Genomic DNA, 14,592 nt, shown 5'->3' with positions numbered 1-14,592 from the left:
ATGGTTGCTTAGTATTGGAAGAATTATAGTAATTACCTAGGGTGCTTACCTTGGGAATTTGAGCGTTGTTATTGTTGATTCCATCCTTGTCTCTGTTGTTGTGGAGCAGAATTATTGATCACTAATATTTGCATCTTCTTGATATTCAGGGAATTCAACCCCCAAATATTCTCCACATACATTTTGAGAATTAAAAGCATCTTGAATAGCCTGACGATCTTTCTTGTAATTGGCTCACTGTTCAAGCCAATTTAACAAGACATCCATCTTGGTTGATAGTGCACATACCTCTTCTAGGTACTTATTCGTTCTTATTGCATGATTGAATATTGCATTGAGACCAGCCTTGATTAGAGGCTATCTTGTCCATAAGAGTTTTAGCTTTTTCAAGGGTGAGTGACATAAATGATCCTCCAGCAGTAGCATTGAGTTGTTCATGAGGTTTCTCGATTAATCCATGGCAAAAGCTTTGTATGAGCAACCAATCCTCCATCCCATGATGAGGACAATCTAAAATGTATTCTTGAAAACATTCCCATGCCTCTAGAATGGTTTCTCCATTCTAGTTGTTGGAAGTTGGAAATCTTTCCTCTTAAGGCATTGGTCTTGCCTATAGGGGAAAAACTTTGCTAGAAAGGCCTCTGGACATTTTGCCCTTGTGTTGATGTTATCTTTGTTGGTGTATAACCACTACTTCACCCTTCCCACTAACGAGAATGGAAATAGGTGGAGTAGTATGATGTCTTGAGCAACATCCTTGATGGTGATTGTGCTGCTTATCTCTAGAAAATTCTGAAGATGAGCACTAGCATCTTCATGTGCCTTTCTGCTGAATGGAGTAGCTTGCACCATGTTGATGAGGCTTGGCTTGAGCTCAAACTCAAGGTTATTAGTTTTGAGTGTTGGTCCAATGTGGATGTTCTCAGTGCTTAGAGCAGAGAATTCACAGCAGAGCCTTGTCAGCCATAGCTTCAAAAACTGGTGTTGAGCTTCCTCTTGATTGGTTTGATTCTGATTGATGGAATTTGTTGGTGAATCAGAACCAATCCTACAATACCCTGTATAAGATATGAACAAAGACAAACAAGGGTAAGCCTGCTAAAGCAGAGGTATAAAGTTATGATCTTGTCTATAAGTATTTATTTGATCAATTCTCTTAGCCTTGTGCCCCTCCCTAGCAACAATGCGTCAGAAATGCTTATTGGCATTTCTTAGCATCACTCTTTACTAAGTTGTCATCCATAGCAATGATGCTAGAAATGCTTTGGTTGGTAATTATTGAGAACACTTGTAAATTCATATATACTAAGTAATCCGCAAGCGCACAGATAATATACCATTGTAGCATGTCACCCATGGAGTATGCTATGTATCGTTATTTATATTTTATCCATAGGGAGGAGCGATGGGGTGGCAAGAGATATTGACTAAATATGCATACTTATGACAAAATAATTAACTCTCAAGCTATAGCAGGGGTAAGTCAAATGATAAATATAAGGCATAGATAGTATTCCACAGATAGAAGTAGATACTCATAAATGTAGTATGGCTAGACAGGAGATTAGTTAATTGTAAAAGATTCCTAAGTCATTCCTTATTTACTAAGTCTTTTGTACACCCAAGTATATACACTTTCATCTATTGCATAATTAACTCTGTATCTATGCATAAGGAACATTACTAAGGAAGATCAAGAACATAGCTTGACTCCCTTCGCAACTGGGTTCTACTTGTTCTACAAACGAGGGAGTAGACTACAAAGGACTCAACAAGAGTGTCACACTAGTGTGTAGAGTGCATCCGTAGGTAAACAATATTTAAGCACCACGCTTACATAATGTCGACCACTTAACTCAGTCGAGTATTGAGCTAAGCACTTGCGAATATATGCATAAATTCATCATCAATCATGACTATATCAAGCATATAACTAGAGAAAACTAGGAACATAATAAATAGCAACATAGTATTAAAGTAGCACAAAGTCACAAAATATAGATAGATACAATGGCTTGCCAGCCTCCAGACGGTGAATCCAGAATCCTGAGCAAATGCCCAAACTCTACTTAAATCTTGCTAGCTAGTCTATACTAGAACTTTGAAGAATTGGAGCTCTTTTCTCTTCTCTCTAGAAACCCTAATTTCTGATCTGATCTTGACTTATGAAAATCTACCCTGAGGGAGGCAGGCAGGGGCTAGTATATATAGGCCGGAGCGTCAATTATGAGCCCTCGGAATCAAACTGACTTTAATAAACGACATAGATGCAATCTAGGAGGCAGTGGAGGAACCGATGTTGAAAGCGGAGGCTGAACTGGTGGGGATAGGGGACCGGCCAGCCTGTAGGTGGGAGTGGCTGAAACCCACCTAGAGCCTCTTCGATCCCCTGCTTCAGGTGGAGTGTCTTCTGGTGTCCTTTGGAACCTTCTAGAGTTGTTTACACCATAGGATAAGCGTGATTTTATTTAGTCATTTTCATCCACCTTGATGGTTTTCTAGATAAACCCTACTGAAAATACAGATAAACCCAAAACTTATGGAAATTGTTAGTTTATCCCCTAAGTCTATGTCAGTGATCACTTTCATGCATGATTTTAAGTTATATTGATGGTTCATGATGGATGATAACTATCGTCAACAAGATGGCAACATGGTTTCATAGGTTCTGATCATCTACACACCTATCAGATTATTTAGCTCCTGTAATGCCTAGCAACATGATCACGTAGATTGATCCAAATGGTTGCACATGAGACATAGAGATTTATACTAGTTTGGGCCCCTGGGAAGCGAGTAAAAGCCATATGTCTAGTTGCCTACTTCTTGTATTCATATGCTCGGTTATAGGGGTTGTTGCTCCTAACCATGAGGTAGATTGGAATTGAGGCAATGGTGTCATGGTGGACGTGATGATCGTAGGAGTCCTTACCCCTCTTTATATAGGCAAAGGGGTAGGGTAACAATGAGGGCGATCGACGCTACAGATTGGATTCTGAGTTTGTTACAACAAATCAGTTTTATCCTACGATAGCTGTGATGGCATCAGATATCCTTGATATGTTGTGATCTCCAAGTTGGTAGTTGCGCCTAGTCCTCTGTGGGCTTCCTCCTCAGCCAGTCCTGGTTGATGGGCCAGATATATGGTCGATGAGGGTATCCTAGGCCCATATCTCTGATAGTAGCCCCCTGTAGAATTTAATGACAGGCTCGTAGAGCTGTACCCATCCTTCGGGTGCTATGAGTCCCTATAACGCTCGGGTACCATAGGTCCCTGGTGAGCTCTTCTTCGGGTACCAAGATGCTTGAATACAATTAGAAGGCCCCGAGTGTTGCAACAACTGTGCGGGTTGCACTGACTGGCAGTAATGCCTTCCCGAGTGTTGGGATTCCGTCGGGTGGAAGTCTCCCACCCATTTTAATGCATCAGTATGCGCATCATTGAATCCTATAAAAGATAAAGATAGTGGTGCCTAGGAAACTTGAACCATTCTGTTTCCCATGCTTCTACTTTGTGGAAACCCTCTCGATGCACGAGTGTGTTTTTAATGCCAACCACCCACTCCCCCACTACCATCCTCAGGGTGCTTATTTAAGCAGGGGGTACGAAGGCCAGTGAGTCTCACCCCTCATTTCTTCCCCAAATCCCTTAGCCTTAGACATGGTGTGAGAGTGGTGATTCTGGTTGTGCGCCATGGTTCATGGTGATTCCCAGCGGTCGCACCGGCATTGGGAGAAGGCTTTCAAGATCGGGCTCCACAGCGGACTGGTCGGCGGCTGTTCTCCTTAGGTGTTAGAGGAGATTCCATGAAGATGGGGAGGAACAATATGATTGGTGGCCCGAGTCACCGAAGACGCGGTGGACTGGGCTCATCGGTGGTCGACTGCTCGGGAGATCCCCTAGGTCAGGATATCTATAGGGAATCCCAAAGGGCAAAGGGTAGCTTGCTGTTGCTAGGAAACCCTTTACTCCATAGATCTCGACCTAGGTCCTCTTGTGTATCGATTCAAAGGCTCGACACCATCGAGTCGATGCCGTTCGCTTCTCGCTGATGCCACAAAAGATGGCATGAGCTACCCACCTAATGGGGCTTCTCCTCCTCTTGGATGTTAGAGGAAGCTCCGTGAGGTGGGACTCCCACAAGCATCTTCCAAGCGTCGTCCGAAACTCATGAAGGTTGAAGGCAGGGTGATGGTCACAGGCACACCTTCGTCTGACTTCTACACTTCATGAGATGCGCATAGCTTGAGTGGCAAATTCAAACCTATACTTAGAAGGTTTATCATAACTATAGCAGTTCCTGATAGATTTTGGTTATTATAAGCATGATGATGTAAGTGGAAGCATAGTTTAATTAAAAAAGAATGAATTTTGTTGATTTTGAAGACTACTACCTATTTCCTGATTAGATCGGGTGGTTTCAAGATTTTTGTTCAGTCGAATCTGACCTTGCATTTTTATGGGCCCCCTTCCCTGACCCGATGGGCAGTTAGTGTAACTACAGGTTCTGCAAGGCGACTCGATCTAAAACTTTTCCCCGACCAAGTGTGGTCATTCGTGGCTCCGAAAGCCAACAATCCTGAGAGCTCAAGGATTACTTGGGCGAATAGCGAACACATGTAAGCCTCTAGGGCTGTAGTGTATGCTATTCTGTCTAGTTAATAACGGGTAGAACAGTTGTCTTCCGCTATCCGGAAGCGACATGACAAAGCCTGATCAGCTGGGGCACGTCATGGAACTCTTTTTCTAGATTTCAAGAGCACATACTTTGGTTGTAGCCACGAGCTGACTAGTTTTCCGGTTTCCCTCGGAGGGGCACACATCCGCTGAAATAAGACACTTGGAGCCTATTCGAACATTCGAAGGATTTACTTAGCCTCGAGGCCAGAGGTTTTAGGATCAACTGGTGACCCCCGAACAACCCCCTCACTCTAGAAATGGAAGGGTTTGGCTTTCATGATTCTAAACCAGAATCACTGACTGCACCTACCGCTTTGGTGGGCTATGCCGGGCTTCGGTGGGGCCCAAATGTTGGTCCACCCGGTTTCACCAGCAATTTTGGGCCTCAAGCCCAGTGTTGACGGTCGTTAACATCAATCATAAACTATCAACATAACTTGTATAAACTCATGAAAATGATCGCCAACATAGGTTTAGGGGTTTAAACTAATAAATTCCATGAGTTTTGGTGAATCTATGTTTTAGCAGGGTTTATCCAAAAAACTAGCAAGGAGGACCTATTCATCAAAACAAATCACGTTTATCCGCTGTGAAACCGACATGGGAAGACTCTAGAAGACTTCAGAAGGCAAACCACCAAAGCGGGGGTAGGTGGCTACCATGTGGGGCTAGCCCCACCTACCGGCCGCCTGGCCCCCTCAGCCCACCTATCAACCCCTCCTTCGAATGTCGGTTCTCCACCACCTCCTAGATTGCATCTACGCCGTTCTTTCAAGTTGGTTTGATCCGAGGGTCCAGAATTGATGCTCTAGCCTATATATACCAGCCCCTGCCCCCCTCCCTAGGGCCATCCTAAAACCCTAATTCATATACTCCTCATTAGAATCAGAGCTAGCTCTCAAGAGAAGATTAGTCCTCTATAGGATGTAGTCTTGGAATAGAATTAGTGAGCTAGAGAGTGAGGGAAGAGTTTGGTGGGAGTACCGGCCTCTCAGTGCTACCTCTACGTCTTGTACTTTGGCAGATCTAGGCTTCTCCAAGTCTACATCTGAGATACCTCTGGTAATTGATTTCTATTTAAAGTAAGTTTTGTACTCTTTTGTTCACGGGTTCACAGTTCTTTTGAGTGCTCTAGTTCTTGCTAGCTAGGATTAGAGTAGTAATCGTTAGCATAAGTGTGGTGCTTAGGCTATCGACTACCTGTGTTTGCTCCCTGCTTTCTAGTTGAGTGGTAGCAGCAGGAGGTGATAGCCCCGTCTATCCTTTGTAGTCCATATCGAATTGAGCAAGTTCTTAAATTAGTTGGACCGTAGTTGTGTCGGTAGAGTTATCAATTAGCAGTGCTTTACTGTTTAAGCAGCGTCCCAAAGTGAATATTAGAATCATAAGCCTTGCTTTGCATGGGGTCATAACCATAGGAATCCTATCTACTCATACCTTAAACCTTGATTGCTATCCCTGGACAAACTTGTTAGACAACACACACACTGTTTCCCTATGGATACGATACTCGATAATACTCCGGGTGAAAACTACTTCAATACCCGTGCGCTTACGGATTTTGTCTCTGTGTGCCTCCACAGGTGTCAACAAGTTTTCTAGCATTATTGCCGGGGAAATGGTTGCTTTGATTTTGTCGAACCAGGTTTGTCCTTGTATCTTTTATTTATCTTTAAGCATGGATAACATCACGCCTATCAATCAATTCGCTGCTCCCACGGTCGCACAACTAGAGCCACCGAAATCTTTGAAACATATCCTTACATCTAGGCTATGAGTTGCATCCGTCTTTAATAAATTTGGTCTAGGAACAATCATTCTCAGGAGAAGGTGATGAAAACCCATATACCCACCTATGAGAGTTTGAGCAAACTTGTGCATGCTTGCAAGTAGTAGCATGTCACATGAAACTTGAAAGTGGAAGCTATTTCCATTCTCTTTGATGGGAAGAGCTAAACACTGGTATACCCTGAATCATAGGGAGTGTACAAGGAGATTGTGTAGCTCTATGCTCTAGCTTTTGCTTATGTTTCTTTCCCACCTCTGGAGTGATTAGCCTTCGAATAGAGGTTCTATCTTTCAAATAGAGAGAAAAAGAATCTCTTGGTGCGGCATGGGCATGTTTAACGACCTAGTCAATTCTAGTCCCTGACCTTGCCATTCAAGACCATATGCTTTTACAACACTTTTATATGGGTCTTAGTGGGGAGACCGCACAACTTCTTGATACATCTTCTAGAGGTGCCTTCTTACATTGCTCTGCTAGTGAAAGGAGAAATATCCTTAGAAAAATCCTAGAAAACCCCCTACACCTAGCGCTCATGATGATATCCCTAGAAGATGTAGTTGAGAAAACTCCTGAGGAAGAATCTAGTGATAGTTGAGCCTGAGCCTTTAACTACACCACTTGAAGCCTCAACTGTCCTCCAAGTTCCCGAACCACCAAAGGAGGAAGAAATTCCGCCTTTGGAAGATATGTCTGAATTTGAGGATGAGCTATTCTCTGATTTTGGAAACACCTCAAATTATTATGCAATAAGGAAATCTTCAGCACCAGTTAGCACCTAACCAGCATCTTCCTGACCCAACCAAAGAGAAGTTCCTTAAAAATACTATGAAGGAGTTGACAACAATCGTAAGCAATGAGTGGTTGGAAGAATCCAAGATTTCTCCTAAAGTCATTCGTTTAGGTTCTCCCTCTACCTCCATTCATTGTTCAGATTCGTAAAACCTCCTTCGATGCCTTTTATAATCCGGTTGTAGGAGTAAATCTTATGTCTAAATCTTTTGCACATATCCTTCCTAAAATTTTTCAATTAACTCCAACAACCAAAATCTTTAAAAGTCTCTCAGGGCAAATCCTTCCTAGTAAAGGAATTTTTCACCTTATCGCTATCAAAGTAGATGAAACTAAGGTGTATCTTAGTTTTTATGTTTTCTATATTTGGGAGTTTGATCTTTTGATAGCGCATCCAATAGAGAGACTCCTACATGAAGGAAGAAAGGAGAGTATAAATGTAAGTCTTAGGAAGAGCATAAACATGTCTATTCGCATTACTCGCTCATTACATGTTAAGACAGAGTTGAGTCCCGAGCAAGGTCCAATAAAATAGATTATGGTAGCTTCTCTCCTGGAAGCTTCCAACAAAGATCTAAAGGAATATGCCTAGGATTTCATCCAAAACAAAGAAGAACCGCGAGATCCTTTCCCTCTAGATGAAACTCAAGAGCATCCAAAACCCTCATTGTGCTCAAACCCCTTCCTTCAGGTTTGAAATACGCTTTTCTAAACAACGATAGGGAGTCTCCTATCATTATTAGTAATAAACTCTCTAATGACGAGACCCTCTGGCTCCTTACCATTTTAGAAAAGCATCGCTCTGCTTTTGGCTACTCACTCAAAGACCTCAGGGGATTAGTCCTGCCCTTTGCACCCATCGCATTCCCATAGATCCAGCATATCCACCTTCTAGGGAGCCCCAACGTAGGCTTAACAATGCGATGAGAGAAGTTGTTAAGAAAGAGGTGTTGAAACTTTTGCATGTAGGGATAATCTATCCCGTGCCTTATAGTGAGTGGGTAAGCCTGGTACAAGTTGTACCGAAGAAAGGGGGCATGACTATGGTAAAAAATGAAAAAGATGAATTAATTCCACAACGAATAGTCATAGGATGGTGGATGTGCATTGATTACCGAAAACTTAATGAGGCAACAAAGAAAGATCACTTTCCGCTACCCTTCATCGATGAGATGTTGGAACGGCTTGCAAAAGCATTCTTTCTTTTGTTTCCTTGATGGGTATTCTGGCTATCATCAAATCCTGATCCATTCGAATGACCAAAGCAAAACTACTTTTACTTGTCCCTATGGAACTTATGCTTATAGTAGGATGTCCTTTGGTTTGTGCAACACTCCAGCTTGATTCCAAAGGTGCATGATGTCTATTTTTTCTAATATGATAGAAGAAATCATGGAAGTTTTTATGGATGATTTTTTTGTTTATGGGAAAAGTTTCAATGATTGCTTAGAAAATTTAGACAGAGTTTTGCAAAGATGTGAGGAAAAGCACTTAGTCCTTAATTCAGAAAAATGTCATTTCATGGTTAGAGAGGGCATAGTGCTTGGACACTTGGTGTCCAACATGGGATAGAGGTAGACCAAGATATAAGATAGAAGTAATAGAACAACTACCTTCTCCTACGAATGTCAAAGGGGTATGAAGTTTCCTTGGTCATGCGGGGTTGTATCGTCATTTTATAAAATATTTTTCTCATATTTCTAGACCCCTTACAAGTTTGTTAGCCAAGGATGCTCCCTTTGAGTTTGATGATGAATGTTTAAATGCTTTTCAAATCCTTAAGAAAGCACTCATCTCTGCACCAATCATTCAACCCCTGATTGGTCGCTACATTTTGAAATCATGTGTGATGCTAGTGATTATATTGTGGGGCAGTATTAGGGTCAAACAAAAGATGGAAAGCATCATGCAATTTCTTATGCTAGTAAAACTCTATCAGGACCTCAACTTAATTATGCAACAACTGAAAAAGAGCTCCTGGCTGTTGTTTTTGCTATTGACAAGTTTAGACCTTACTTAGTAGGAGCTAAGGTTATTGTTTACACTGATCATGCTGCTCTTAAATACCTCCTTACTAAGAAAGATGCTAAGCCTAGGCTTATAAGATGGATCCTTTTTGTTCAAGAATTTGATTTAGAAATTAAAGATAAAAAAGGAATACAAAATTCTATAGCCGATCATTTGTCAAGAATGCAGTTCGAGAATCCACAGGAGCTGCCCATCAATGATTTTCTATGGGACAACATGCTCCTAAAGGTCATAGGATCTAACCCCTGGTATGCAAATATTGTTAATTTTATGGTTGTAGGTTATGTACCACCAGGAGAGAATAAGAGGGAGCTCATCCATGAAAGTCGCCTCCACCTATGGGATGAACCATACCTCTTTCGAGTTTGCTCTGATGGACTGCTCAGGAGGTGTGTTCCTACTGAGGAAGCAATCAAGATCATTGAAAGATGCCACTCATCACCATATGGAGGACATTATGGGGCATTCCGCACTAATGCTAAGATCTAGGCAAAGTGGATTCTTCTGGCCAACCATGTACGATGACACCAAAGAATTCATACGGTGGTGCATCCCATGTTAGAAACATGGGAATATCAATGCAAGAGACTGCCATGCCACTCACCACCAACCTCTAGTTAGAACTCTTTGATGTATGGGGAATCGACTACATGGGACCATTTCCAAAATACCGGCAGTGTGAATATATCCTGGTGGTAGTCGACTATGTTTCAAAGTGGGTTGAAATCCTTACCATGATGAGCTGCAGATTCCAATAATGCCTAGAGGATTTTTTTAGAGACCATCTTTCCATGCTTTGGAGTTCCACAGCATGGTAATTAGTGATGGAGGTCCTCACTTCATTGATAGAAGGTTCCAACGCTTCTTATCCGACCATGGGGTCCATCATAACATCATGACACCATATCATCCTCAAACTAGTGGACAAGCAGAAACAACAAACAAGCAAATCAAGAACATTCTATAGAAGACTGTCAATGAGATAGGGACAGCATGGAAAGATAAGTTACACAGAGCACTATGGGCTTATAGAACAGCCTATAAAACACCTCTTGAAATGTCACCATACCAACTTGTCTATGGGAAGACATGTCACTTACCTGTTGAGTTGGAATTCAAAGCGCATTGGGCCATAGAAAGGTGGAACATGGACTTTGAAGCAGCTGAAAAGAAAAGAAAAATGAAACTCTCTGGACTAGAGGAATGGCGAGAAAAGGCATACCATAATGCAAAACTCTACAAGGAGAGGACAAAGACGGTGGCATGACAAAAGATTGGAAAAAGAAGGAATTCAAACCAGGTGACAAGGTGTTGCTTTTCAACTCTAGAGTGAAGTTGTTCGAACATGGGAAACTACGAAGCAAATGGGAAGGACCTTACAAGGTAATTAGCACATCGTCTCATGGAGCAGTCACACTTCAAAATGACAAAGGTACAGCTTTTCAAGGTAAATGGTTAGCGTTTAAAAGTTTTCCATGACACACAATTGATAGAAGAAGAATTGGATATAATTAACATTATAGAATTTAAATAATTCAGCTCTTCTTCTTTACTCTGTGAAAAAAACCTTAAAAAACCATTTTTACCTATTAAAGTATTGCCAAGATTTCCCTAGTCTTTTGTTGGTGTTTGTCTCCACATGTTGTTTATGCAAAGTAACAGAATTCAAGTGTGGGGGAGGCAAACCTCCCGAGCAAAGCATGGCATCATTCAAGCAACCATGGCTTGGGGGAGAATGGCATCTCACGTGTATCCTAGGTAAGTATCTCTACCCTATTTGTTTTATTGTTTTTAAGTTTGCTTTTTATGTGTTAAAAAAACTAAAAACAAAATAAATAGTTATAGTTATTTATATTAATAATGCATAGAGTGTGTTGAATTTACTTTAATTTCTTTTAAGAGCTAAATAAATAATAGGGACTCTGAGGACAATATCCTAAAATGAAAATGATGAATAGTTGCTCTATTGTAATTCTTTTCAAGTACCTAGTTTTTAGCCATGAATTCTCTTGAGTTTTTGGATAAGATTGTTTTGTTATAAGGATTCACTCTGAACATGAAACTCATGGGTAGAATATGCTTAATCTAAGTCTAGGTAATTGATGCATATGATATGAGAAAGTCTGAGCTACTGTTTATCTTGTTCAAAGTGACACTAAAGTTCTAGAGATTTATCTTTTGAAAAACACAAAAATGCTACATGATGAGTTCCTATATGATAAAGCTTGAATTCCCACCAGAGCCATATATGCTATTTAGGCTAGGAAAACTTCCACATATATGCTGCTTGAATTGCATTGAGTTTTGTCAAGCATTGTTGGCCCTTATGAGAGGTTTGTCATGCTCTTAAAATCAAGATCACATACACACCACCCAAATATGCACTACTCCTACACTAGGGGTAGGCGCAAAAACATGCCTTCCATCTAGATCCTACCCAAAAATATTCTACTCCTACACTAGGGGTGAACACAAAAACATGCTTGATAGGTTTTCCATCCACCAATTAAATGCTTCAAGTTCTTCTTGATATCTCTCTCATAAGCTTTATTGCAGAAAAGAGACATGGGGCTATGCAAAAGTTATTCATAAAAAAGAAAGAATGAAAAAGTTGAAAAAATGGACAAGTGTCCGAGATATTGAAAACAATGGGTACTCAGATGCCCGCCTAAAAAAAAAGATGAATAAGATAGCCCCTATTCTCTAGCAAATGTTTCTAAGTTTCAAAAGAGAGATAAGTTTTCAAGGAGCATAGTAGAATTAGGTTAGCCACCATATATATATCCACCATATATCCACACACATGCACATCTTGATTTGATTGTATGACTCAACTCTCTTTGGATCCGTTGTTTGACTTTACAATATATAGCAATGCAAGTATGCCCTAGCTTTCTTCCTACCTATGAACTCCACATAAGTCTTAGTGGTAGGAAGAGAAAAAGGCATAACATCATTATTGCCTTGGTGAGGATCCACAAATACCACATATATTAAGAGACTTAAGAGTGTCATACAATGGAATCTTTGAGTTTTATTTTGAAAATCATGTTTATCCACTGTGAAACCTATCTAGGAAGACTCCAGAAGGCAAACCACCAATGCGGAGGGCAGGTGGCTACCATGTGGGGCCAGCCAGCCCCACCAGCAGGGTGCTCGGACCCCCTAGGCCCACCTGTCAGCCCCTCCTTCGAATGTAGGTTCTCCACCACTCTCCTAGATTGCATCTACACTGGGCTTTAGTGGGCCCAAATGTTGGTCCACCCTGTTTCACTAACAATTTGGGGCCTCAAGCCCAGTGTTGACGGTCGTTAACATCAATCATAAACCATCAACATAACTTGTATAAACGCATGAAAATGATCACCAAAATAGGTTTAGGGGTTTAAACTGACAAATTCCATGAGTTTTGGTGAATCTATGTTGTTAGTAGGGTTTATCCAGAAAACTAGCAAGGAGGACCTATTCATCAAAGCAAATCACGTTTATCCATTGTGAAACCAACGTGCTGAAGACTCAGAAGACTCCAGAGGCAAACCACCGAAGCGAAGGGCAAGTGGCTATCATGTGGTGCTAGTCGGCCCCACCTGCAGGCCGCCTAGCCCCCTAGGCCCACCTATCATCCCCTCCTTCGAATGTCAGTTCTCCACCGCCTCCTAGATTGCATCTACGCCGTTCTTTCAAGTCGGTTGGATCCGAAGGGCCCAGAATTGACGCTCCAGCCTCTGCCCCCCTCCCTGGGGCCATCCTGAAACCCTAATTCATATCCTCCTCATCAGGATCAGAGCTAGCTCTCAAGAGAAGATTAGTCCTCTATAGGTTCTAGTCTTTGCAATAGAATTAGTGAGCTAGAGAGTGAGGGAAGAGTTTGGAGATAGTACCGCCCTATCGGTGCTACCTCTACGGCTTGTACTTTGGTGGATCTAGGATTCTCCTAGTCTACATCTGAGATACCTCTGGTAATTAATTTCTATTTAAAGTAAGTTTTGTACTCTATTGTTCATGGGTTCATAGTTCTTTTGAGTGCTCTAGTTCTTGCTAGCTGGATTCGAGTAGTAATCGTTAGCATAAGCGTGGTGCTTAGGCTATCGGCTACCTATGTTTACTCCCTGCTTCTGGTTATGTGGTAGTAGGGGAAGGTGACATCCCCGTCTATCCTTTGTAGTCCACATTGAATTGAGCAGGTTCTTAAACTAGTAGGAACCATAGTCGTGTCGGTAGAGTTATCTATTAGTGGTGCTTTACCGTTTAAGCGGTGTCCCAAAGTGAATATTAGAATCATAAGCCTTGCTTTGCATAGGGTCATAACCATAGGAATCCTCTCTACTCATATCTTAAACCTTGATTGCTATCCCTGGACAAACTTGTTAGACAACACACACACGTTTCCCCAGTGGATACGATACTCGATCATACTCCGGGTGAAAACTACTTCGATACCCGTGCGCTTGCGGATTTTGTCTCTATGTGCCTCCATAGGTGTCAACACCTAGGGTCCATAAGGGTTTTTGACTAGTATTAGCTACCCTTATAGGTCAGCCGAGGGTGGAGACAGTCCATCCCTTTGCCACCACTGACAAAAGCAGTAGTGCTCACTCCTCTACTTACCTTGACCTAGCAGACATCGTCACATCTAGATCTCGCTCCCAGTAGTCATAGTCATGGTGCTGAGAAAGACCCTAGCCAAGAAAACCAAAACCATTAGTTTAGTTAGTGAAGAAGATATGAGCTCGAAGAGTAAAGGGGACTGTGGCAGAACCATCCAATTTATACAAGATCAAGTACGACTGTTGCCGTTTAACACATTGATACACACATACTTTTAGTTATATAAACCTGGTAGTCCACCGAGTGTCACGAAGGACCTCGGTAAATTCACATCACAACCAAGATCGCACGATTAAGCAAATACACATCATATACATAGAGTTGTAGTGGAAATAATGTTTACAATGAGTTCACAAATAATAATATAAGTTTGGGTTTCAAAACTGATTAGCGAAAACAACATCGCTGTCATGATCTACAATAATATAAGTTCCAAATACATTGCTAGCATACTTGACATCCTCTGACAGAAGCATATAGATAAGAACACTATATAGAGTCGTCGAGCCCACCGGTGGTTAGCCACCATCTTTAGCAGGTCGAGAACTTCACCTACAACATGGTGGGATAAACCCTGAGTACTCGAATGTACTCAGCTAGACTTACCCATCATAAACCAAAAATAAAGTGACACCAAGGAAGTATGCAAGGATTTATCGGTGGAGTTAGCTTGACAACATTTTGCATAAAAGCTTAA

At 41.6% G+C, this 14,592-nt stretch overlaps 1 non-coding gene across 1 annotated transcript; it reads left to right on the top strand.

Moving 5' to 3' along the window:
- Window positions 1–491: 491 nt before the first annotated feature.
- LOC136511164 (small nucleolar RNA R71) lies at window positions 492–599 on the top strand. Its single transcript, XR_010772655.1, has one exon. It is a non-coding gene; the product is annotated as a small nucleolar RNA R71 (small nucleolar RNA).
- The last annotated feature ends 13,993 nt before the right edge of the window (window positions 600–14,592 follow it).

This window comes from Miscanthus floridulus, chromosome 1 (assembly GCF_019320115.1).
Source record: "Miscanthus floridulus cultivar M001 chromosome 1, ASM1932011v1, whole genome shotgun sequence".
Lineage (NCBI taxonomy): Eukaryota > Viridiplantae > Streptophyta > Magnoliopsida > Poales > Poaceae > Miscanthus > Miscanthus floridulus.
The sequence above is the reverse complement of the archived record's forward strand: the minus strand, read 5'-3'. Positions and strand labels throughout refer to the sequence as shown.